A 25,099-nucleotide genomic window follows, 5' to 3' on the forward strand; every position below is an offset into this window, starting at 1 on the left:
TTTGATTTGGAACTATTTTAATTTTCTCAAGCCTGAGTGTCTTTTTGAAACATAAAAGGACATTTTATGTGTATGTCAGTCTGGGAGGAAAACGCTGCAATATTTATTTTATAAGATATTTTGTTGAATTAAACACAAGTGATGACAGTGCTTCAGGAAGGTGTCCCTTGTTTATCTTCAGGCCCTTCCTGGTCAAAATGTCCTAATTCCCTTTCACCCCACAAGCTCCTACCAATTCAAACTCTTGAAAAAAAAAACCCTCCAAAGTCACTTTTTTTAACTCATCTGAGTTTACCATCAAGTGGCCTTTTGAGGTGCTCCTTTGGGCAGTGGAGGTGAGTCTGACCCCTGCCTTGTTGCCTAGTCTTGCATTGTGACAAAATGACGCCACTCTTTTAATGATAAGAACCCTGCAAGTGCCTTTGAGAACCTGCGTGATGGACATCGTCAGCCAAGGGGAAGCACTCCTGTAATCTGGGAATCTTGAGGGTGCTAAAAGAAGGACCAACTCTACAGATCAGGAGAAAGGCAAATCAGGACCCAGTCTTTTGCGTGACTGGATTTTTAGGTGGGCCGGGGAGGAGATAATATGTTAAAAAATAAAAATAATTAACTAACATTTACTGTATACCATCATTCTTCAAATTTTAATGTATAACCATTTTCAGTTCTTGGTTTAGAATTTTCACACTCTTTCTTGGCAACAGCTTTTGGTTCATAAAAATGCATAAATATAGTCTTGCTTATACTGCATGTCTGAGATCAACCTCACCAATTGCCAACGATGATCAAGTCTGGGGACTGTGATGACCATTGTATTTTGTTTTTTGAAGGACATCATGCATGATTTTGATATGTTTAAAATTATTTTCTTGAGATACCCAGTTCCTTTCAAATCTATGAAATATCCAACCTTCTTTCAGCTTTATTTTAGTTACATTAGCCTATACAAAGTACTATTTAATAAAACTCATTCTTCTCTCTATCACTTAATATTTTCTGAGCTACTGGCTGCAACATAACCCTGAAGCCTAACAGATTCACACCAATACTAATACATGGACAAAAGTGTATCTTATATTTCCCCAAATGTGCCAATGGCTATTTTTGATTTACAGGGCCACAGGAAAGAGTTCCTAAATCCAACTGGCTTTTCTAAATGTTGACTTTTGTGATTAGATTGAAGGTAAAGCTTCATTTTGGCTACATTTCCTGTGCATATTATATTTTTCAAACAATGCTTCACAGAAAACTGGTTCAACACTACTCCTAAGACAGCTAAACTTACCTGCTAGCCCACGGGAGGGTTTGAGATATACAGTATATATATATATATATATACACACAGTATCTCACAAAAGTGAGTACACCCCTCACTATTTTGTAAATATTGTATTATATCTTTTCATGTGACAATACTGAAGAAATGACACTTTGCTACAATGTAAAGTAGTGAGTGTACAGCTTGTATAACAGTGTAAATTTGCTGTCCCCTCAAAATAACTCAACACATAGCCATTAATGTCTAAACCTCCGGCAACAAAAGTGAGTACACCCCTAAGAGCAAATGTCTATATTGGCCCCAAAGTGTCAATATTTTGTGTGGCCACCATTTTATTTCAGTCCTCTTCTCTCATCTACGAGCCGAGAGTCTTTGTCTGACACATGGTCATGGTCTGGGGCTGCATGAGTGCTGCCACCACTGGAGAGCTACAGTTCATTGAGGGAACCATGAATGCCAACATGCACTGTGACATTCTGAAGCAAAGAATGATCCCCTCCCTTTGGAGACTGGGCCGCAGGGCAGTATTCCAACATGAGAATGACCCCAAACACACCCCCAAGACGACCACTGCCTTGCTAAAGAAGCTGAGGGTAAAATTGTTGGACTGGCCAAGCATGTCTCCAGACCTAAACCCTATTGACCATCTGTAGGGCATCCTGAAACATAGGGTGGAGGATAGCAAGGTCTCTAACATCCACCAGCTCTGTGATGTCGTCATGGAAATGTGGAAGAGAACTTCAGTGGCAACCTGAAGTGCTAGAAAAAATGGTGGCCACACAAAATATTGACACTTTGGGGCCAATTTTGACTTTTTCACTTAGGGGTGTACTCACATTTGTTGACAGCGGTTTCGACATTATTGGCTGTGTGTTGAGTTATTTTGAGGGGACAGCAAATTTACACTGTTATACAAGCTGTACACTCACTACTTTACATTGTAGCAAAGTGTCATTCCTTCTGTGTTGTCACATGAAAAGATATAATAAAATATTTTAAAAATGTGAGGGGTGTACTCACTTTTGTGAGATACTGTATATACAGTACCTGATCAGTCTACAGCTTGATCTATTGAATAATTTTCTTGGTTTTCAGATTTGATTGGACTTCTACAGTTACCATTTTCCTAACTACATCCAGATTTTGGAAACTGGAACTGGAAAGTGTTTTGACTTGGTAATATATAAAATACCATTTGCTAATTCAAAAGAGTCATTTACAGTATTTGTTTTTTTTCTTTTTTTTTTTTTAATGCAAACTCAGCTGTTTAGACAAGCCCGTTTCTTTCTGGTATAGACACAACATCTTAAGAGGTTCTTAGAGTCAGATCATTTGGAACTGTCTTAACCTAACCAGGACTAAAGTCCAATAAGTCAGTTCTTTTATAAAACTGCTAACTGTATTTTTTTTTATTTTATCTTGGATAGAGTAGGGGAGAGTGATAACCCCTGTTAGTTTCTTTTGGCCATCTGTGTCTCATTGGAAGATTTACCTTCACTTCCTGTCCTATAGCCAAAACAACTCTGCAAATTAAGGGAATTGATCTCCAGATCACAGGGAACTAGTGTTCCCTTTGGAATATTTCCCCTCTATTACTCTTCTGGGGACAACCTAAAATTTGGGATTTTCTTTTACTTTCCCTTTTAGTGATATTGGTAAACAGGACAAATAGACTTTTCAAGTCTGATAAAGCCCAACTCCAATTTTAGATAAAGCTGGTGATGTTTACTGCCTTTAACAGGATTGTATTGTCACTTTTCCCCATTCTGGAGATTTAAGCCCCATACACAAAACTGAATGTCAGGAGAAATTGGACTTTTCACTAAAAACCGGCCGACATTCTGCCCGTGTGTCTGCCAGCCAGTCCGACAGAAGCTGGCCTCTGTCGGACGTGCATGCTGGAAAACCTGAAGCCGACCGTCTCCCGATAAGTACTCTCAGCCAACACATTTTTTTTGTGGTGGGAAAAATAGTTTAAGCTCTTGGAGTGTTTTAAAGGCTGTCCATGCCTATTCAAGTTGTGACCACACCTTATATTCTTCTACAGGTATCACAAGGACAGGTGGCAAGGGAAAACCACCCCTATGGGATCACAGACTGAAATTTTTCAACTAAATTCCAGCCTTTTTCCAAGTTTCCTGGAATTGGGTTTCAGATGTTTTACAACAGAGTGTAAACAGAGGAAAAACATTTGTGAATATAGAATATCATGAACTTGCATGAAACATCTGATTTTACACATCAATTTCCTTCTAGAACAGTTTTTCACAGTAAAGCTCCGTAGCCTTAGATTTGCGGGACTTGAGTTAGCTAGGGTCATAGCGATCGTTTTGTTTCCATTTATATCTTCACACCAAGCTGCCTATGGACTGTAAAGCTTACCTATAAACTGACATGCCAACAGCAAAATTAAAACCTGAATTCTAGCCTAGAAGATAGGTAAGTAGCAACTGTGAAGATACCCTGTCCCAACATAGTGTCCTGCAGTAAGTTTATTTCAGGGGTGTCCAAACTATGGCCTTCCAGCTGTTCAGAAACTAAAATTCCCATCATGCCTAGTTATGTCTGTGAATGGCAATGTTACATTGCCTCATGGGACGTGTAGTTAGATAGATAGATAGATAGATAGATAGATAGATAGATAGATAGATAGATAGATAGATAGATAGATAGATAGATAGATAGATAGATAGATAGATAGATAGATAGATAGATAGATAGATAGATAGATAGACAGATAGACAGACAGACAGACAGACAGACAGACAGATAGACAGATAGACAGACAGACAGACAGACAGACAGACAGACAGACAGACAGACAGATAGATAGATAGATAGATAGATAGATAGATAGATAGATAGATAGACAGACAGACAGACAGACAGACAGACAGACAGACAGACAGACAGACAGACAGACAGACAGACAGACAGACAGACAGACAGACAGATAGATAGATAGATAGATAGATAGATAGATAGACAGATAGACAGATAGACAGATAGATAGATAGATAGATAGATAGATAGATAGATAGATAGATAGATAGATAGATAGATAAAATTTTGTTGCTTGCAAGTATTTTTTTGTAAAATCTGTATGTTTTTACCTGATTTTTTAAATTGGTTTGCAGTAGTTGTAGAAAAACACTACTGTTAAAATAAACCAAATTAAAAACAAAGCAACTTGTCCTATAAAGGGTGTTTTAAACCATAAGACAAGGCACCACCAGGCTTTTTCCATCCTAGACGGGAGCGCCCGTGTATCTGTCACATTGTAAAATTGGTGCGGTCATTTTAACTGGCTGGAAAAATGCATGAAAGGTTTGCTAAGTTCCTTCCTTGTTTGAGTGAGCACACAGAGGATTTTATGCATCACCAACACATAAAACAGTGATAGCAGCAGACAGTATTAGCAATGCATAAACTCCTGGGTGATCCTCTGCAGTGATTTAGATTCCTGGGTCAGAGTCAGTTGATTATCTGGCATAGCACACAAAAAGCATCAGCATCGCACATTATTTTGGTGGGATTTATCCTTTTCCAAAATGATAGCTTCATAGTCTGGGAATCTGGGGTTCAGCCAGCGATATAAGGGAGTTAGAAATTCTGTATCCAGCCATATATCTAGGTGGGACTGAGCTGAATCATGACATGAGTAAGTTTTGTGGTTTACTTCAATGGTACTTCTCATAATTAAGGACTGTTTGGCCATATTCCTGGATTTAAGATGCTGTGAGATAAAAATAGATTTTGAGAAGGAAATCTCTTTGCAGACAATCAGCTGCTTCAGAGAACAAAGAAAGTATTTGTTTAAACTATTTATTTTAAATTCTGTGCATGATAAAATGCCAAATGCCTTACAGGTTATTCCATCAAGCTAGAGAGAATGCAGGCAGTGTGGTAACACCACTAATGTGTAGCAGGGCTCTCCAGTGTTTAGGGATTTCTTAAAGTGTACATTAGGGAAAAATAAATAAAATATAAAAAACATATGCTTTATATCTCTGCAATACATACACATCTCCCATATTCTTTTATTCCTTCAAGGACCCTGTAGGTGTAAAAATAGGTGTTCATCTGCCAGAAATGCACACAGTTTCTAAGTCCTGTTGTGTGCTGACAGCACACATTATTTTTGTGGAGTACTTGGTGTCAGCCCTTGCCAGTTGTCTTTTGCTAAACTACTTAAACTCCCACACTCCTTAGCTCTAATACTCTAGTACTAATCAGGCTACTTTTTTTTTTTTTTAATAATATTCAAAAATACAAAACATGTATTCCAAAAAATATCATATACAGTGGGTACGGAAAGTATTCAGACCCCCTTAAATTTTTCACTCCTTGTTATATTGCAGCCATTTGCTAAAATCATTTAAGTTCATTCTTCTTCCTCATGAATGTACACATAGCTCCCCATACTGACAGAAAAACACAGAATTGTTGACATTGTTGCAGATTTATTAAAAAAGAAAAACTGAAATATCACATGGTCCTAAGTATTCAGACCCTTTGCTGTGACACTCATATATTTAACTCAGGTGCTTTCCATTTCTTCTGATCATCCTTGAGATGGTTCTACACCTTCATTTGAGTCCAGCTGTGTTTGATTATACTGATTGGACTTGATTAGGAAAGCCACACACCTGTCTATATCAGACCTTCCAGATCACAATGCATGTCAGAGCAAATGAGAATCATGAGGTCAAAGGAACTGCCTGAAGAGCTCAGAGACAGATTTGTGGCAAGGCACAGATCTGGCCAAGGTTACAAAAAGATTTCTGCTGCACTTAAGGTTCCTAAGAGCACAGTGGCCTCCATAATCCTCAAATGGAAGACGTTTGGGACGACCAGAACCCTTCCTAGAGCTGGCCGTCCGGCCAAACTGAGCTATAGGGGGAGAAGAGCCTTGGTGAGAGAGGTAAAGAAGAACCCAAAGATCACTGTGGCTGAGCTCCAGAGATGCAGTCAGGAGATGGGAGAAAGTTGTAGAAAGTCAACCATCACTGCAGCCCTCCACCAGTCGGGGCTTTATGGCAGAGTGGCCCGACGGAAGCCTCTCCTCAGTGTAAGACACATGAAAGCCCGCATGGAGTTTGCTAAAAAACACCTGAAGGACTCCAAGATGGTGAGAAATAAGATTCTCTGGTCTGATGAGACCAAAATAGAACTTTTTGGCCTTAATTCTAAGTGGTATGTGTGGAGAAAACCAGGCACTGCTCATCACCTGTCCAATACAGTCCCAACAGTGAAGCATGGTGGTGGCAGCATCATGCTGTGGGGGTGTTTTTCAGCTGCAGGGACAGGACGACTGGTTGCAATCGAGGGAAAGATGAATGCGGCCAAGTACAGGGATATCCTGGACAAAAACCTTCTCCAGAGTGCTCTGGACCTCAGACTGGGCCGAAGGTTTACCTTCCAACAAGACAATGACCCTAAGCACACAGCTAAAATAACGAAGGAGTGGCTTCACAACAACTCCGTGACTGTTCTTGAATGGCCCATCCAGAGCCCTGACTTAAACCCAATTGAGCATCTCTGGAGAGACCTAAAAATGGCTGTCCACCAACGTTTACCATCCAACCTGACAGAACTGGAGAGGATCTGCAAGGAGGAATGGCAGAGGATCCCCAAATCCAGGTGTGAAAGACTTGTTGCATCTTTCCCAAAAAGACTCCTGGCTGTATTAGATCAAAAGGGGGCTTCTACTAAATACTGAGCAAAGGGTCTGAATACTTAGGACCATGTGATATTTCAGTTTTTCTTTTTTAATAAATCTGCAACAATGTCAACAATTCTGTGTTTTTCTGTCAGTATGGGGTGCTATGTGTACATTCATGAGGAAGAAGAATGAACTTAAATGATTTTAGCAAATGGCTGCAATATAACAAAGAGTGAAAAATTTAAGGGGGTCTGAATACTTTCCGTACCCACTGTACATTTTACAACGCTTAGTACCTTAATCCCCCCCCCCCCACATCCCCTGCCCCTCTCCCTACCCCCCCCCCTCAAACCCTCTTTTCCCCTCATCTTTTATTTCTTTCTCTTCATATTCTTAGTTACATAGTTAGTGAGTGAGGTTGGAAAAAGACGTAAGTCCATCCAGTTCAACCTATGATGTGTGTGTGTGTTTGCTGTTAACCGTACATAGTATACCCCTGTATGTTGTGGTCTTTAAGGTGCCCTTCTAATCTTTTTTTGAACCCATCGATGCTCCCTGCTGATACGACTGCTTGTGAAAGAGAATTCCACATCCATACTGCTCCGACAGTAAAGAACCCCTTATCTATTTTAAGGTTAAACCATTTTTCCTCTAGTTTTAGTGAGTGGCCACGTGTCTTACTGTATTCCTTTTCTCTAAAAAGTTTGATCCTTATGCTAGGGTCGCCAGTACAGTAATTGTACATTGATATCATATCCCCCCTCAAGCATCTCTTCTCCAGAGAGAATAAGTTCAGTGCTTGTAGTCTTTCCTCATAGCTGATGTCCTCCATTCCCCTAATTTTTTTTGTTGCCCTTCTCTGGACTCTCTCCAGTTCCAGCACATCCTTCCTGAGGACCGGTGCCCAGAACTGGACAGTATACTCCAGATGTGGCAAGACAAGACTCTGGTCTGAGTATGCTGTCCAGTTCTGTGCACCGGTCCTCAGGAAGGATGTGCTGGATCTGGAGAGAGTCCAGAGAAGGGCAACAAAAATAATTGGGGGAATGGAGAACATCGGCTATGAGGAAAGACTACAAGCACTGAACCTATTCTCTCTGGAGAAGAGACAATTTAGGGGGGATATGATATCAATGTACAAATACTGTACTGCGACCCTAGCATAAGGAACAAACTTTTCAGAGAAAGGGAATACAATAAGACACGTGGCCACTCACTAAAACTAGAGGAAAAACGGTTTAACCTTAAAATACGTAAGGGGTTCTTCACTGTCAGAGCAGTAAGGATGTGGAATTCTCTTCCACAAGCAGTCGTATCAGCAGGGAGCATCGATAGTTTCAAAAAACGATTAGATGGGCACCTTAAAGACCACAACATACAGGGGTATGCAATGTACGGTTAACAGCAAACACAAGCACATCATAGGTTGAACTGGATAGACTGATGTCTTTTTTCAACCTCACAAACTATGTAACTATGTAGATAATTTATGAATAAATTAAACAGGATTGGTCCCAGGACAGAACCTTGGGGGACCCCACTTTCCACACCCGCCCAATCTGAGTACTCCCCATTAATCACCACCCTCTGGACTCTCCCCTGGAGCCAGTTCTTTATCCAGGTACTCACCCTATGGTCCATACCTACATTCCTTAGTTTGTACAGTAAGCGTTTGTGGGGAACGGTGTCAAAGGCCTTTGCAAAGTCCAGATACACCACATCCACAGGCTTACCTTTATCAAGGTGGCAGCTCACTTCATCGTAGAAGGTTAATAGATTGGTTTGGCAAGAACGATTTTTCATGAATCCATGCTGATTATTACTAACTAGACATTAAGCCCGTTAAATTAACGGGCGCTAGAACATATGTATGTATGTATGTATGTATATATATATATATGTACATATATATATATACACATACATACATATATACGTATATATATATATATATATATATACACACACACACACCAAATTTTCAATATATATATATATATATATATATATATATATATACATATATATGTGTATATATGTATATATATATATATATATATATATATAAACATATATATATGTATATATATATATATATATATATATATATATATATATATATATATATATATATATATACAGTCAGGTCCATAAATATTGGGACATCGACACAATTCTTATCTTTTTGGCTCTATGCACCACCACAATGGATTTGAAATGAAACAAACATGATGCGCTTTAGCTGCAGACTTTCAGCTTTAATTTGAGGGTATTTACATCCAAATCAGGTGAAAGGTGTAGGAATTACAACAGTTTGTATATGTGCCTCCCACTTTTTAAGGGACCAAACGTAATGGGACAGATTAACAATCATAAATCAAACTTTCACTTTTTAATACTTGGTTGCAAATCCTTTGCAGTCAATTACAGTCTGAAGTCTGGAATGCATAGACATCACCAGACGCTGGGTTTCATCCCTGGTGATGCTCTGCCAGGCCTCTACTGCAACTGTCTTCAGTTCCTGCTTGTTCTTGGGGCATTTTCCCTTGAGTTTTGTCTTCAGCAAGTGAAATGCATGCTCAATCGGATTCAGGTTGACTTGGCCATTGCATATTTTAACCCAACTTTTTCCATTTAAATTATATGTCCAATCTTTAACCCGTGCTAATAATGCCGCTCTAAAATACCTTTTAAAATCTGGCATTGCCAATCCACCCTGTGTCTTCTCTTTGCTTAATGTTATCGATTGAATTCTAGGTTTTCTATGTTTCCATAGAAACCTCAATATCATCTTCTTCAAAATATTGAAATAGCTTTGTGGCACTTAAATTTTGTAACCATCTGGAATTTATAAAACACCTTTGGTACTATACTCATTTTAAATATATTTATACGCCCTATCCAGGAAAGAGAACTCATTGCTAGTCTTCTTGGGTCTTCTTTAAATTTGGTTTAACAATGGAATATAATTCAAGTGATACAAATCTCCCCAGGTGGCCGTCAAGTTCACCCCTAGATATTTCAGATTATCTTTCCATCTAAACGGGAATTTTTTTTGTAAAGATTGTTTCTCCCTTTTATCCACATTTATATTCAAGATCTCTCTTTTTGTTGGGTTTATTTTAAAATGTGACAGCTCTCCATAGGTTTTCAACACCTTTATTATATTTGGGAGGGATACCTAGGCCTAGATACATAGAACAATAGGTCATCCACATATGTGGCTACCCTATGTTCTTGTTCTTTTCTATGTTCTATTTTCACTCTCCTTGAATCTGGACTGTTTCTAATTGTGACCAATAATGGTTCCAGTAATAGAGCAAACAATAACATGGACATAGGGCATCCCTGTCTAGTTCCATTTTCAAGTTGAAAGGTCCTAGACAAGGTGCCATTTGTCTTAATCGCTGCCATCGGCTGCTTATATAACATTTTAATCCACTGGATCATTATTTTGCCTATCACCATTTCTTTCAGAGTAGTGAACATAAAACCCCAGTCCACCCTGTCAAATGCTTTTTCAGCATCTACTGACATGAGCAGAGATTGTGATCTGCCCCTCAGCACCTTTTGAAGGAGCAACCATGTTCTCACTCTATTAGCACTCCCTTATCTCCTGGGAATAAATCCCACCTGGTCTAAATGTACCCATTTTGGCATTAATCCTTTCAATCTATTCGCTAATATGTTTGCGTATAATTTTATATCTACATTCAGAAATGAAATGGGTCTATAGCTGGCACATTGTGTTATATCTATCTCTTCCTTTGGTATCACAGTGATATATGCTAATAATGATTCTCTTCCCATTTCTCTCCCTTTTCCCAGAGAATTCCAGCATAGGCATATGTTGGGTACCAGTAATTCCTTAAACCTTTTATAAAAAATCGCAGAAAAATCATCTGGTCCTGGACTTTTCCCATTTGTTGTCTCACTTAATGCCTTAAAAATTTCTTCCTGCGTTATAGGTAGGGATGAGCTTATCGTCCAATAAATGGGCTTCTTCGTGGGAACTTCGAGTTCCTGCATCATGGACTCTGACCTCAATAAATCGCCTGCTGGCTGGGGGGTTTGAACACCATAGCCATGTCATTGCAAGCTTGGTGTTCTACCATCTATGCCACCGTTAAGCCTGCTTGAGCTGAACACACTCTCCCTAACTTTTATCTCATCCACTGTGTGTAGGGTGAGATAGGAGTTAGATAGTTAGTTAGTTAGGCAGGGAAAGTGTTCTTCTACGCATGCTTGACGGTAGCATATCTGGTAGAACACCAGCCTTGCTAATTGCGGGGTTGTGGCTTTGAATCCCTTGGCCAGCGGGTGATTTATGAGTGGAATTCTATAGTTAATAAATACATTGCTGGCAGGGAGAGTGATTTTTGTTTTATTACAGTTTGTTGAGATCCGATAGTGCAGTGTATACCACAAAGTTATATATATATATATATATATATATATTTATTTATATGCACTTCATTTTATGTCAGTTTATGCCAGTATTGCTGAAAAAAATGGCGTTGGGTCCCTCCCCAGTCCATACCAGGCCCCTCAGGTCTGGTATGGATTTTAAGGGGAACCCCATGGCAAAATTAAAAAAAAAAATGATGCCCCTAAAATCCATACCAGCCCCTTATCTGAGCACATGCCCTCAACATGCTCCCCCACCCCAAAACACCTTGCCCCCATGTTGATGGGGACAGGGGGTCACTTCCTGACAACCGTGGGCTGTGGCTGTGGAAGTCTGCGGGTGGGGAGGCTTATTGGAATCTGGAAGCAGGGGGCCCCCAGATCCTGGCCCCCCTATGTGAGTGGATATCGGGTATATCGTACCCCTACCCATTCACCAAAAAAGCGTACAAAAAAAATGAAGACAAAAGCCAGTTTTGGAAAAGTCCTTTAATAAAAAAATAAAAAAAATAGTGTCCCCCAATGATCAGTCACCCGTCCGCCCATAAAATAGAAAAAAAAAAGGAGAAGAAGCTTCTGCTTCTCCGGAGACTTCCTGGGCTGAGCTGTTTTGATTGTGACAGCTCTTTTATAGGGATCTGACCTCACAACCCGCCCCACAATGCACTGCTCAGGTGCAGTGAATAAATTACTGACGATCCAACCCCCCCCCTATTTTGAGGGCATGTGGCCTGGTAAGGTTCAGGAGCCAGGCTGTGTGTTTGGATAAGGGTCTGGTATGAATTTTAGGAGGAACCCCATGCTGTTTTTTTTTTTCATTTATTTACCTTTACTGCCGGAAGCCGACAATACATTACAGCCACAAGCAAGTTTAAATTATATTTTTTCCTTTAGAAATGTCAGTATTGCTGCAGCAGGCTACAAACATCGCACAAATGCGCTACTTTACAGGCACATTAAGGAGGCCCCCCAGGCATGATATTTAAAGGAATTTTTAATTTTTATTGTTTCACTTTAAGCTTTATTAAAATCACTCTATGTATAAAAATGTAAACAATGCAAATCACCGTGTCTGAGTCCTATTCAAGCATTATGCACATTCAGCGGCGCATAAACATACTCTTTTCAGGCATGTTATAAATCATCTGTCCACATATCATAAAAAGTTCATAGTGTTCAGAATGTGAATGTCCGATCTTTATGCAGGAGAAAAAAATAAAAGTGCAGTCGTCTTCACTTTAAAGGCACCAGTGTTCCCGATTGCCAATGGATGGGTAAAAACATACACCATAATACCCTGTTTTAGCTCTTACTCTGCTGTGCGATATAATCCGGTAGTTGTACACGGGAACCAATAAATGCGAAGGGGGAGGTCCCTGGCTGCATTTATAAACCCGAGCTTAGCAACGTATCAGCATCCTCAGTTGAAGTCCACGTGTCGAAACGCGTTAGGACGCATGTACGTTGCTACCTTGGAGACCGAGGGATGTATCAGCTGACTTTCCGGAACTCGCCTGGAGCCGCAGAGTGACACATCCTATTGTAAGGTGGCGCCATAGCTCGCGGACGGCGAGCAGCGGTACATACCCGGTCCCAGACTTAAGTTTGAAAAGCTTGATTAATGTGATCAAATGTAAGCAGATATATTGTGGGGGTTTGGAGTGTGGTGTATTGTAGAAATAAAGTTAAAGCAATATTACGCTATCCTCTGTTTCCTGTTGTCTACTTGCATTGATTTGGCTGAGATACGGTGCCTGACCTGTGCTGGAGAAAGCTATTGAAAGTGTCCTGGTTAAGAAAATTCACTGGAGACGGCTGATTATCCGGGGGCAAGGGCTCATGCAGCTGATGCATACAGGCTTTAATTACTGTGAGATGTGGTGAGTGTCCATTTTATAGGGGAGCACCGAAGGTGTGGTGAAGGTGATTGATCCTTTGTTTAAGAACACTGGTGCCTTTAAAGTGAAGACGACATAAAGATCGGACATTCACATTCTGAACACTATGAACTTTTTATGATATGTGGACAGATGATTTATAACATGCCTTCAAAGAGTATGTTTATGCGCCGCTGAATGTGCATAATGCTTGAATAGGACTCAGACACGGTGATTTGCATTGTTTACATTTTTATACATAGAGTTTTTGTTTACAGTGGCTGCTAGTGTATACCAGGGATACACATATATTTATTTATTTTAATATTTTAATCGTAAGATTTTAGATACTTATATATTTTAACACTAAATACTCATATATATTATCCGTGAGCGCCGGGCGGGTGGATGTGGTTTTAAGCTTCAGACACCTTCTTTCAGATTATTTAATAAAATCACTGCTCCTGTAAATACGATTTAAAAAAAAAACATTTTCATTGATTCATGTCCCCCAAGGCAGTACCCAGGTCCCCATACACTTTTTTGGGCCAATAACTTGCATTTAAGCCTTTAAAATTAGGACTTTTGGTTTTTCATGTTTGTGTCTTATAGACTTTAATGTATTTTGCATGTTCGCTAGAATATTTCCCCTGTTCGAGATGTTCTGTTGCGAACCAAACAGAGGGGTGTTCGGCTCATCACTAGTTATAGGTCTCTCTAGTGCTATTCTTTAATCTCTATCTATTTTGGGAAATTTGGCTTCTTTTAAATAGATTTCTATCTTCTTTTTCTTTTCTAGTTCCTCTATTTCTTTTTGAGGGCCTTCTGGAGTTCTTACCGTATATAGATTTTTATATGTAATGCGCGCTGGCACTAGGTACCAGTGCATCAGAACTTTGTAATTCGTCTCAGAGGCCACCACATTTTGTGAGGCAGCCTTCGTCGTCTGCCTGCCAAATATGTGACCAATCTGCAGGGTCAAGCGTAATTCCCAAATCCTGTTCCCATTTAACAGTGTACGGGGGAGGAGCACGATTCGGGGGGTCCGAGAGTCTGGAATAGAGCATGGAGATCAGGCCACGGGTATGTGTTCGAAGGAGCTCAGGGTGGGCAAGGAAGTGTCGGTGCGAAGGCATGGAGATAGGAAGTGTTTAATCTGTAGATAGTGGAAGATTTCAGAGTCTGGGAGCCTATGCGTGTCTTTAAGTGCTTGGAAGGTCTTGAAGGCATCAAACAGGATTAGGGAGTGGGCCCTAACTAGGCCGGCCGAAGCCCATCTGTGGAAAGAGGATGGAGAGTCCAAGGCTGGGGGAAAAGATGGGTTATTTAGAAATGACAATAGAGGGTTGTGGGGTGACTGGAGTTTGTATTTGAATTTCAGTGTGTTCCAAAGACGAAGAGAATGGCACAAGATAGGGTTAGTTAATGAGCGACGGTCTGATGGTGCTAGCCACAACAGGTTGGCTACAGAAAGGGGATCACATTCTACCGCTTCAAGGGACACCCAAAGGGGAAATTCTTGGGTGGCATGCCACTTGGGTAACTGTGCCAATTGAGCCGCTTGATAATATTTGGCAAATTGGGGAACTCCCAATCCTCCCTGCAGCTTGTGGAGGTAGAGGACCCTACGGGGTATCCTGAAAGAGAAGGTTCTGCGCTGGAGTTGCCGTAGGTAATAAGAGGGGACCGATATAGGCAAGACCCGGAACAAGTACAGTATTTTAGGCAGCAAGGCCATTTTAGCCCAACCAGGCTATAGGTAAAGGAGCCCCTGTTTCCATGAGTTTAGTGAGATGACGCAGCATGGGAGGGTAGTTGGCCGTGAAAAGTTCCAGCGGATCTGCCGTGAGCTTAATTCCCAGGTAGGGAATGTGATGAGTAGCCCAGGTAAAGGGCAGCACTGACTGCAATTGCTGTAGGAGGGGGGGGGGGCAAGTTGATGTTAAGAGCCTTCGATTTTCGGGGGTTTACGACCAATCCAGAAATCGCAGCAAATTTTTGTAGGAGAACAAGAAGATTGGGGGTGGAGGTTAGCGGGGATGTGAGGAACAGGAGGATATCATCCGCAAATAAGCACAATTTGTGGTGATGTCCTCCTATTTCCAAGCCTCTAATATCAGGACAAGCACGAATTTTCTGGGCTAGGGGTTCAATTGTGAGGGCAAAGAGGAGAGGGGACACCCTTGTCTGGTGCCGCAGCCTATAGGGAAGGTGGGAGATCGAAATCCTGCATAAAGAACATAGGCTGAGGGTGAAGAATAGAGTGAGGAGATCCAGGCTAGGAAGTGGGGCCCGAAACCCCACGTGCAGAGCACAGTCTGCAGGTACGGCCAAGATAGGATGTCAAAAGCTTTTCTAATGTCAAGGGAGACAAAGCATGTGGGGACTTTACCACGGCGGGCCTGGTATGCTAGGTGTATCGCTCTTATCACGTTAACGTTATCACCAGCCTGCCAGCGGGGGATGAGACCTCTTTGGTCCCTGTGCACTAAAGATCCTACTATCGGGTTGAGGCGTGCCACTAGGATTTTGGCCATGATCTTAACGTCAACGTTAAGAAGGGATATCGGGCGGTAATTGGCCCAGGAGGAGTCGTCAGTCTGTGGTTTAGGGATCATCGAGATAGCTGCGGTGAGGGAATCAGAACTAAAGGAGTGACCTTTGAGCACAGAGTTGTAAGCCTTGGTAAGCATAGGGGTCATGAGGTCAGAGAAACGTTTATAATAAGAGGCTGTAAACCCATCTAGACCTGTTCTTTTATTGAGTTTGAGAGTTTTGATTGCATTACGAATTTCGAGGTCCGAGATGGGTGAGTCAAGAGTATCTCGTTGCAAAGCAGATAAGGTGGGCAAGTCAAGGTCAGAGAGGAACTCAGAAGTTTGTGTGTCAGAGGGGGGTTGAGGAGGAGAGTAGAGCTTGGAAAGGTGTTGACGAAACGTCTCTAAGATCTTGACCGGATTGCTAGTGTGGGTTGTAGGGGAGGTTTTAAGGCGTATTGGTTTTCGGATGACAGTGGCATTGCGAAGGGACAAAGCCAAAAATGTATCAGGTTTATTGGCTTTAGTGTAAAACCTGTGGTGAGAGCATCACAGTTGCTTCTCGGCTGAATCAGTGAGAAAAAGATCCAGTTCCAACGTGGCCTTATCGAGGGCAAGTCTAGTGTCTGGGGTGGGGTGTGATTGGTACCGGTCGTAAGCACCAGCGTAGGCTGAGTTCAGGGTGTGATAGAGATGTCGGCGTTCCTTTTTGCGGCGGGAGGCCAGGCTAATGAGAGTGCCACGGATGACCGCCTTGTGTGCTTCCCAAAGCGTAAGTGGTGTAACTTCAGTGGTGTCATTATGGGCGACATAGTCCTTAAGTGCTCCGGCTATCTCTAGTCTGTGGGAAGGGTGTGTTAGGAGGGTGTCATTCAACGACCAGGTGAAGGAGCGCTGTTTGGGTATCAGGGAGTTGAAGGTGGAGACTACTGCGTTATGGTCAGACCAGGGGATCGGGAGGATCGAGGAAGCCAAGAGGGAGGGAGAAGTCGCTATGGAGGTAAGTATATCAATACGCGAGGATGTCTTGTGCGGGTTGGAATAAAAAGTATACTGTCGTTTGGACGGGTTATGTTCGCGCCACGTGTCGATTAGAGAGTGGGCGTGGAGTAGCTGTTGGAAGGTGAGTCTACCTGTGGACTGCGAGGGTGCAGCTGGGGATTTGTCCAGGAAAGGATATAGGACCTGATTGGAATCTCCACAGAGAATAAGTGTGCCTTTTTTGTGCTCTGCAGTGATTTGAAGGAAGTGGGAGAGAAAGGCATGGGGGTTTGCATTAGGTGCATAGTAGGAAGCTAGGGTTACCTCCGTATCCAGTAAGGTGCCAATGAGTATAAGGTACCTGCCTCCAGGGTCTGCAATGGATGAATGGAGTGTGAATGGCGCCATTCTGTGGAAAGCTATCAAAACCCCCCTCTTCTTAACTGAGGCAGACGCTGTAAAAAATTGAGGATAAGAGGAAGTTAGGTATTTGGGAGTATGCAAGGTTGAAAAGTGCGTCTCCTGGAGGCAAGCTACATGTACATCAAGGGAGGCCAATGAGCGAAAGTCCTTGCGCCTTTTTTGTGGAGAGTTGAGACCCTGCACATTTGATTTAGATTAGGACCAGAACAGTCCTCAAATATATATATCTGCTCCTTCCCAATTACGTTTGCGCGCAAAAATGAATCAACCACGCTGACACACAGTTCAGTCAAAAAGTCAATTCTAATTTTAATTGTTCCCCTTTTTGTCCTTATAAAGACTGAGGAAAATCCATTACAGGAAATTGTCATATATAATACGTATAAGCTAGCGATTGGAGTATCTATGTATCTATGCATCTAAGATTTTATTCCAGGATATGACAGCCTTCTCTTTTGAGTGGAGTCTCTCTCTGGAGTCGCCATCTTGCCTCTCCGAAGGGAGGGGTAATCTAACAAGCATTTTTGAGTAAGGAATAGTATGCAGTGGTAACATATATATACAAATAGAGTATGCATCACAAACTGAGATAGGCATTTCACTTTAACCATCAATGTCAAGATTACATCCATTACAGTTTCCCCCCTTGAAATGTCTATTTGAGTCTGTCCCTATTGATCCTAGCTCATCTGTCCTCATGTGCCTTGGAAATCTTTTGATGCCGCACGTTAGACAGGTGATTACTAATTAATCAACTCCCTTGCCACGGTCTTTGCACATGGGAAGTCAGATGCTCTCCCTATGGCCCTATGGATCATAGTGTGGGGTGGGAAGTGTCTGTAATGGGGTACATTGTTCTTCATAGTCTTCATCACATCCCATATCCTGATTTACGAATGTGGGGGTGGTTTGGTCTATTGCCTTTTCCATGAACTTCCTCAAACATGGTAGTACACAGCAGACCACTAAAGCAAGGAGAATTAGGATGATCAACACAGTCATTCCTATCTGTGCCAGAACCTTCTGCCACCCAATCATCCAGTTAAAATATTGATCCCATGGGTCTGTGACCCCTGAATTTTTCTTTAGTTCAACTGATAGGTTCTCTAATTTCTTAAGTGCTAATGTGACCTTACCATTTGGACCGGTGTTGTCTGGGATAAAGGTACAACAGGTACTGGTCTTATCTATCATGGTACAGACTCCCCCTTTCTCTGCTAACATCATATCCAGAGTCATCCGATTTTGGAAGGTCATTTGGGAAGTGGCTTCTAGTTGTTCAGCTATCCCCTGGAATGCATCCTTGGTGTAGTTAACAAACCTTTGTTGGTTATAATATATATAGTTTATCCAGTCCACATTCTTATTAACCGTTATTATGGGGATTAAAGATTCAAAACCGGCCTTAACCTGGTCTCGGGCCTTGTATTCATCGGGGACCCCCCTTGGAACTCCGATGGCATCTATGTACACATGAGGATCAAAGCTTCCAGGGAGAACTTCCCGTTTCATCCTCTTTCCCGGAGTCGGGTTGGTGTGTGTGTCATAAATACTTTCTGTCAGAATGTGCAGAGGCATGATGGCCTTCGCCAAGGCACACTCTCCTCTCCATTCCCCCTCTAACCTGGTTCTTATGTGCATGTCTCCACACACCCAGTACACATCTCCTAGGGATTGGCTTTGGTTTTGTACCATATTAGCTGGAATACGACTGTAAGAGGCACAGTAGCCTTTTGAAAAATTACCTAAGTTCCTACCTTTCCCTGCATGATTGGCATGACAGGTATAATTCCCAGGGTAGATTGTAATAGTTTCTTTAGACCTTGGGGCCCTGGTATTGATAGGATATTCCACCTTCCATTTCTCACAAGCTGAGTAATCAGTGGATGTGTTGGTGAAGAGGCTTAGAAAACACTCTTCAGCTTTTTTAGGTATTGTGACAGGAAGTCAGCTAAATCTGGGAATGTAGTCACAGGAAGGAGATACATTTCCACCTGATTGAGAAGTCCATTAATTAATTTAGGGTGTTGGCTACAGAGCTAGCCAGCAGGAAGTTGAAAGGCCTTCACCTGTTCAGAATGAGGGAGTTAAGGCTCTATAATTTGTTCAGAGAAAGTCCTATTGTTTGCTGCCTCCAGAAGCTGTGTCCTGAAGCCATGTGGGCTGGGAGCAGGAGGACAGTCAGCGTGTGCCTCCCGACAGGATGTGTGGGCCTGGGAGAAGACCCCCCAGAGTGATGTGTGCCCGGGACGGTAACCAAGGGTGAATACGTCTCAAAGGTGAGAAGACGAACTGTTGATGTGAAAGAAACAAAAGGACTGTGTTGCCCTGTGAAGCTATTATAAAAGGACTATTGAGTGTCCGCTGTAGGACAAGGAAGTCTGCCCGACGGTAGGTTGGAGACAGATACTTAGGCAGGTTCCAGTTGTGAGAAGGTAGCCGCCCACAGAGGCAAGGATTTATTTTCTGTTTTATTTTATTTTGGATGTTTTGCTGCATACAGCCTGGTGAAGAAAACACCATTTAATAAACCACACTGTTTGTTTGCAAGCACTTGTCGGCTACCTCTCTGGGAAAACGCACCCCCCAAGGGGTCATCCACGCCTACCACCGAGCTAATCCCTTACATATGGTGGAGGTATGCAGTGGGCAGAAGCAGCAAGATCCCTGCAAGGAAGTGCAAATGTTTGATGAACTTTGTCTGGTGCATGAGATTGCACAATCTATGTGTGCAGGAGAGAAGATCCTGACAGAAAAAAAAAAAAAAAAAAAAAAAAAGTGTTTTAAAGAGACAGGGGTCTCAAAATTTTTTGATGAACTTTGTTGTGTCTGGTGCAAGTGACTGCACAAACTGTGTGCGCAGGAAAAGAGATCCTGCAAGAGAGAGAAAAACTACATGTGTTGAAGAGACAGTGGTCTGAAAATTGTTTGCTGGACTGTGAAAAATTTGTTTGTGGAGTTATTGAAGATGGGGCGGTCCAAACGCCTGAAAAATGCAAAGATAGATGAAATGAGAGACCGGATTCTATGGATGGAGGGGATGTTGCCGTCTGAACCAGCCCCATCCATGCCTAAAGAGAGTCTACTAAAGAGGAAGGTTGTTGTCCCTAGCAACACTGATGAAACTGCTATGGAGACGCAGTGCGCTCAGATGAAAAGTAAACTCAAAATGGAGGAGATGTTGAAACATCTGATTATATCAAATGCAGCTCAACAGCAGGCAAATGCGGATTTTCAGCGGAGCTTTGCAGCTCAACAAAAGGCTCATCAAGAGAGCATGGCAGGCTGGAAACAGAGACGCCAGCAGCCAATGGAGGCCATCGGTTTGGAGGAAACCGAGTATGTGTGCAGGGCTGAGTTGGATGCCTTGCAACGGAAAATGGAAAAAAAGGAACAAGCCTTGGAATTGCTTAAAATGGAGCATAGAAACTTGCAGGAAATGAATGAACTACTCAAGTCTCATGTGTTACAGTGGGAAGAATCCACTGCTCTTCTTTTGGTCGAGTTGCAAAAACGCAGAGAGACTATAATGGAGAAAGATACCATCCTCATGGAAAAGGAAAGTGAAATTCAGACTTTGCAGAAGCAAAGTATGGCTGATATGTTGGAGTTGCGTAATCAGCTGGAAAAAAGTCTTCAGTCTTTGGGAGCTACAAAAATAGACCTGCAGGAGTCGCAGGAACAGAATGTTGCTCTGAAAGCGACATTGTCTCTCAGCGACAAAGAGAAAAGTGAAAGAGAGGCTAAATTACTGAGTACTGTGTATGAGCTCACTACTTTGAGCAATGTGGTAGATGAATGGCGTGCGGACTGTGAAAGTTGGAAAGGGGAAGCCCAACGTGTCCAGCAGCAGTTAAAGGAGAAAGAAGCCTGTGTGGCAGAATTACATTCTTATTCCCAGATGCTAGCCAATGAGGTGAAGGCTCTTATGCAGGGAAAAGGAGATTGTGAACATAAGAGGGAAAAAGTAGAGGCACAGCTTCTGGAATCGCAAGTCAAGGTGTCAGAAGGTGACCGATTGTGTGCTAAGCTGTCAGAGAAGGCAAACCGACTGCAGGTTGAGTTGGACAATGTTACAAATCAGCTTTCTCAAGCAGACAGCAAATCTAGAGAAATTGCGGAAGATTTTTCTATCTTGGAATCGCAGCTGCAAGACACGCAGGAACTCTTACAGGAAGAGAGGTGTCAAAGGCTGAGTTTTAGCACAAAGCTCAAACAAATGGAAGATGAGAAAAATGGCTTCCTGGAACAATTAAAAGAGGAGGCGGAAGCAAAGAAAAACCTATCAGAGCAAGTCGCAACATTGCAAGCTCAGATAGCGGATATGAAAAAACGCATGGAAGAAAGCGTTGGTTCATTACAGTGTGTTGAAGATGTGAAAAAGAAGTTTGATCAGATGCTTGGTGAAGAGAAGACTGTGTCTGCAAAATATGCAGAAGAACGCGCACGTGCAGAAACGGAGGTGCGTGATAACGAGAGCAAAGCCCTGTTCTTGGCTCGCTCTTTGGAGGAAGCTCTAGAGTGTAAGGCTGAACTAGAAAGTGTTAAACAGCTGCGTACAGAAATGGAAGAATTGGTCAGCTCCAAGGATGATGTTGTGAAAAGCGTTCAGGAGCTAGAAAAGTCTAAGCGAGCCTTAGAACAGCAAGTAGAAGAGATGAAGATTCCGTTGCAGGAACTGGAAGAGGAATTCCAGGCAACAGAGGATCTGTCCCAAAGAGGGGATAGTGTGCCTGATGCAGTTTTTAAAAGGATCAGTGTTTTGGGGTCTGTCCCGAGTGAGCCTCAGAAATGTGACGACATGTGGCTTGAATCACCCCTTTGGAATAAACCGTTCCTTCAAAAACTTCAAGCATTGGAAAATGTATCATTAGAACTTCAGCAAACAAAGGAGCTGAGTAAGAAATGTGGTGATTTCTCAGTTCAGGCTGAAAACCTAGTGGAGAAAACTAAGGCTGTTGGTGAAAACGTGAAGCAAATGAATAAGTGCCTTTCAGGGAGTGTTTCCAAAATGGAACTGGTGAAAGACGGGTGGCAGAAGTTTGATCGTGATCTTGAGATGCATTCCATGTGGAATTCAGATAGAGAAAAAGAACTAGGTGACCTTGAGCGGTCAAATAGTTCAGCAGAAAGTGCATTGAAGAAACCTGTAAAAGAATGTGTTGCAGTTCCATGCTTCTTCACTGATGCAGAGAGGAGGTCTATAATGGATACCACCCAGATCGCTGGGTTCAACTGTGTTGTTGCCTTTGACCCCTATGTTGGTGGAAGGAAAGTTGATGATGTTCTGGTTGGCTTCTTCTGTGAAGAGTTTGGCAAGAAATATAAACTGAATATCAAATCAAATAGTAGGCCTTTACTGCGACTCGCTCAGGAGGGCGAAAAGGTTAAGAAGTTGATGAGTGCAAATGCTTCAGATCTGCCTATGAATATGAAATGTTTGGTGAATGATATTGATATCTCTGGGAAAAGGAACAGGGGTCACTTTGAAATGTGTGACAGCCTGTTGTCTCAATTGGAAAATCCTCTGCACAGCATCTTAGAGCAAGCAAAGCTCAAGAAGGAAGATCATTCCCTTTTACAACAAAAAGTCAATGATTGTGTACAGATGTATGGAGAGGCAACTCAAGTCACAGAGGGATGTCAAGAGTCCCTACTTGGAACAAAGCTTAGTGAAGCAAAGGTTCTCAAAGTTTTGTGGAAAACATTTATGGATTGCAGAGAGAGGCGTCTTAAGAATGTTGAAGACATTAAGACTAGCCCAATTGAGTTGCCTATGGATCACGGTCCTCCATGGTGGATTGGACAGACGGTTATGAGGGACAAGCTGTCTGACATTTATGAGAAAGCTGTCAATGAAGATGACAGAAACGAGAAGGAGCAAAATGATGCCAAAAATGCAGTTGAAGAATGTGTATATGAGATGAGAGACAAACTGTGTGGCATTTATGAGAAATCCGTCAATGAAGATGACAAAACAGTTTCATCCGGAAGCTTGAGGATAATAGGAGGCTTATCAGTGAGTCAGCAGTGCCTGACACATGCGTGCCTGGAAATATGTGTCCCAACCCTAGGGTTGAAACAAGAGGGGGGGGTATGTGACAGGAAGTCAGCTAAATCTGGGAATGTAGTCACAGGAAGGAGATACATTTCCACCTGATTGAGAAGTCCATTAATTAATTTAGGGTGTTGGCTACAGAGCTAGCCAGCAGGAAGTTGAAAGGCCTTCACCTGTTCAGAATGAGGGAGTTAAGGCTCTATAATTTGTTCAGAGAAAGTCCTATTGTTTGCTGCCTCCAGAAGCTGTGTCCTGAAGCCATGTGGGCTGGGAGCAGGAGGACAGTCAGCGTGTGCCTCCCGACAGGATGTGTGGGCCTGGGAGAAGACCCCCCGGAGTGATGTGTGCCCGGGACGGTAACCAAGGGTGAATACGTCTCAAAGGTGAGAAGACGAACTGTTGATGTGAAAGAAACAAAAGGACTGTGTTGCCCTGTGAAGCTATTATAAAAGGACTATTGAGTGTCCGCTGTAGGACAAGGAAGTCTGCCCGACGGTAGGTTGGAGACAGATACTTAGGCAGGTTCCAGTTGTGAGAAGGTAGCCGCCCACAGAGGCAAGGATTTATTTTCTGTTTTATTTTATTTTGGATGTTTTGCTGCATACAGCCTGGTGAAGAAAACACCATTTAATAAACCACACTGTTTGTTTGCAAGCACTTGTCGGCTACCTCTCTGGGAAAACGCACCCCCCAAGGGGTCATCCACGCCTACCACCGAGCTAATCCCTTACAGTATGTTCAGTGGGACTGTACCTAAATGCGGTCTGGCACTGCCACAGATGTAGCAGTTGGTCCTATTGTGCTTATTAGCACTATATCTCATCCACTCTAGCGAAAAGTTGATCTCCGAAAAACCTGTCTCGGCTGCCATTGTATCTTCAAAGGTGGGATCTGCTATTGCAATCATGTCTCCCAAAGTCTGTACATGAGGTTTTAAAGGATTCGATGGGAGCCATTCATTGTTGTCATACATATTTTCTAATCGGAAAGACCCTCTATGACCCTTGTAACCTCCTCCAAACCACCATCCCAACACATACTCACCCCGATCAGAGGGACTCGGGTTCCGTATGTTTAGAATAAGTGTCATACTAGGCCCTGGCTTGTGGAGGGTGAGACGGGTCAACAAGGGCTCTCCTAGGCTATCCTTGCTATCATAGGCTGGTTGAGGTTGATATCCCCAGGGAGTCCCTGTGTTCCAAGCTGCTGCTCCCCAGTAGTCACAGTTCTTTCCCCATGACCCCTTGGTGACACAGATATAGCCTTCTCCATGTCCTTTCTCATGCCATTCCCATCTGCTACTACGTTCGGGACATGGGAGTACCTTACATGCATGGAAGTCAAATGTGGCTACATGGGTATCAGAAGAGTTATACCAGAAAGTGACTTCTCCATTTTTCTCAGTAAAGCCTGCATGTTGTGCTCTGGTTGTACCCAATAGAAAAAGGATATACAAGATCATGATCTGTCCTCGTCCACGTCCTCAGGTACGGGGACTCTCTTGCAGTGCGAGGCGTGTATCCAGGTGTTCTTCCCAGCCACTTTCACTGATGTGGCCGTTATCAGGAGAACTTGAAAGGGACCATCATATCTGGGTTCAAGAGGGGTTTTTCGTACGAATCTCTTTATCAACACCCAGTCACCGGGAACCAGCTTGTGTGTTCCTGTATCTAGTTCAGGATCTGGAATGGAAGAAAACACTTTCGCATGGATACGGGTTAATTCACGAGAAAAAGCAGTTACATAATCAGTCAATACATCAGATTGAAGTTGTAACTGTTGTGGAAAGTAACACCCTAGTCTAGGGGCCGAGCCAAACAGTATCTCATAGGGTGATAGACCATGGTTTCCTGAGGGAGTGTACCTGAC

At 42.5% G+C, this 25,099-nt stretch overlaps 1 pseudogene across 1 annotated transcript; it reads right to left on the reverse strand.

Annotated features, from left to right (window-relative positions):
• Nucleotides 1-18,803: 18,803 nt before the first annotated feature.
• LOC309544395 lies at nt 18,804-24,692 on the reverse strand (annotated as a pseudogene). The gene is made up of 2 exons: nt 23,962-24,692; nt 18,804-19,108 (listed from the first exon to the last, which is right to left on the reverse strand). The product of its transcript is annotated as an uncharacterized misc_RNA (transcript).
• Nucleotides 24,693-25,099: the final 407 nt, after the last annotated feature.

This window comes from Pelophylax lessonae (assembly GCF_965119305.1).
Source record: "Pelophylax lessonae genome assembly, chromosome: 1".
Lineage (NCBI taxonomy): Eukaryota > Metazoa > Chordata > Amphibia > Anura > Ranidae > Pelophylax > Pelophylax lessonae.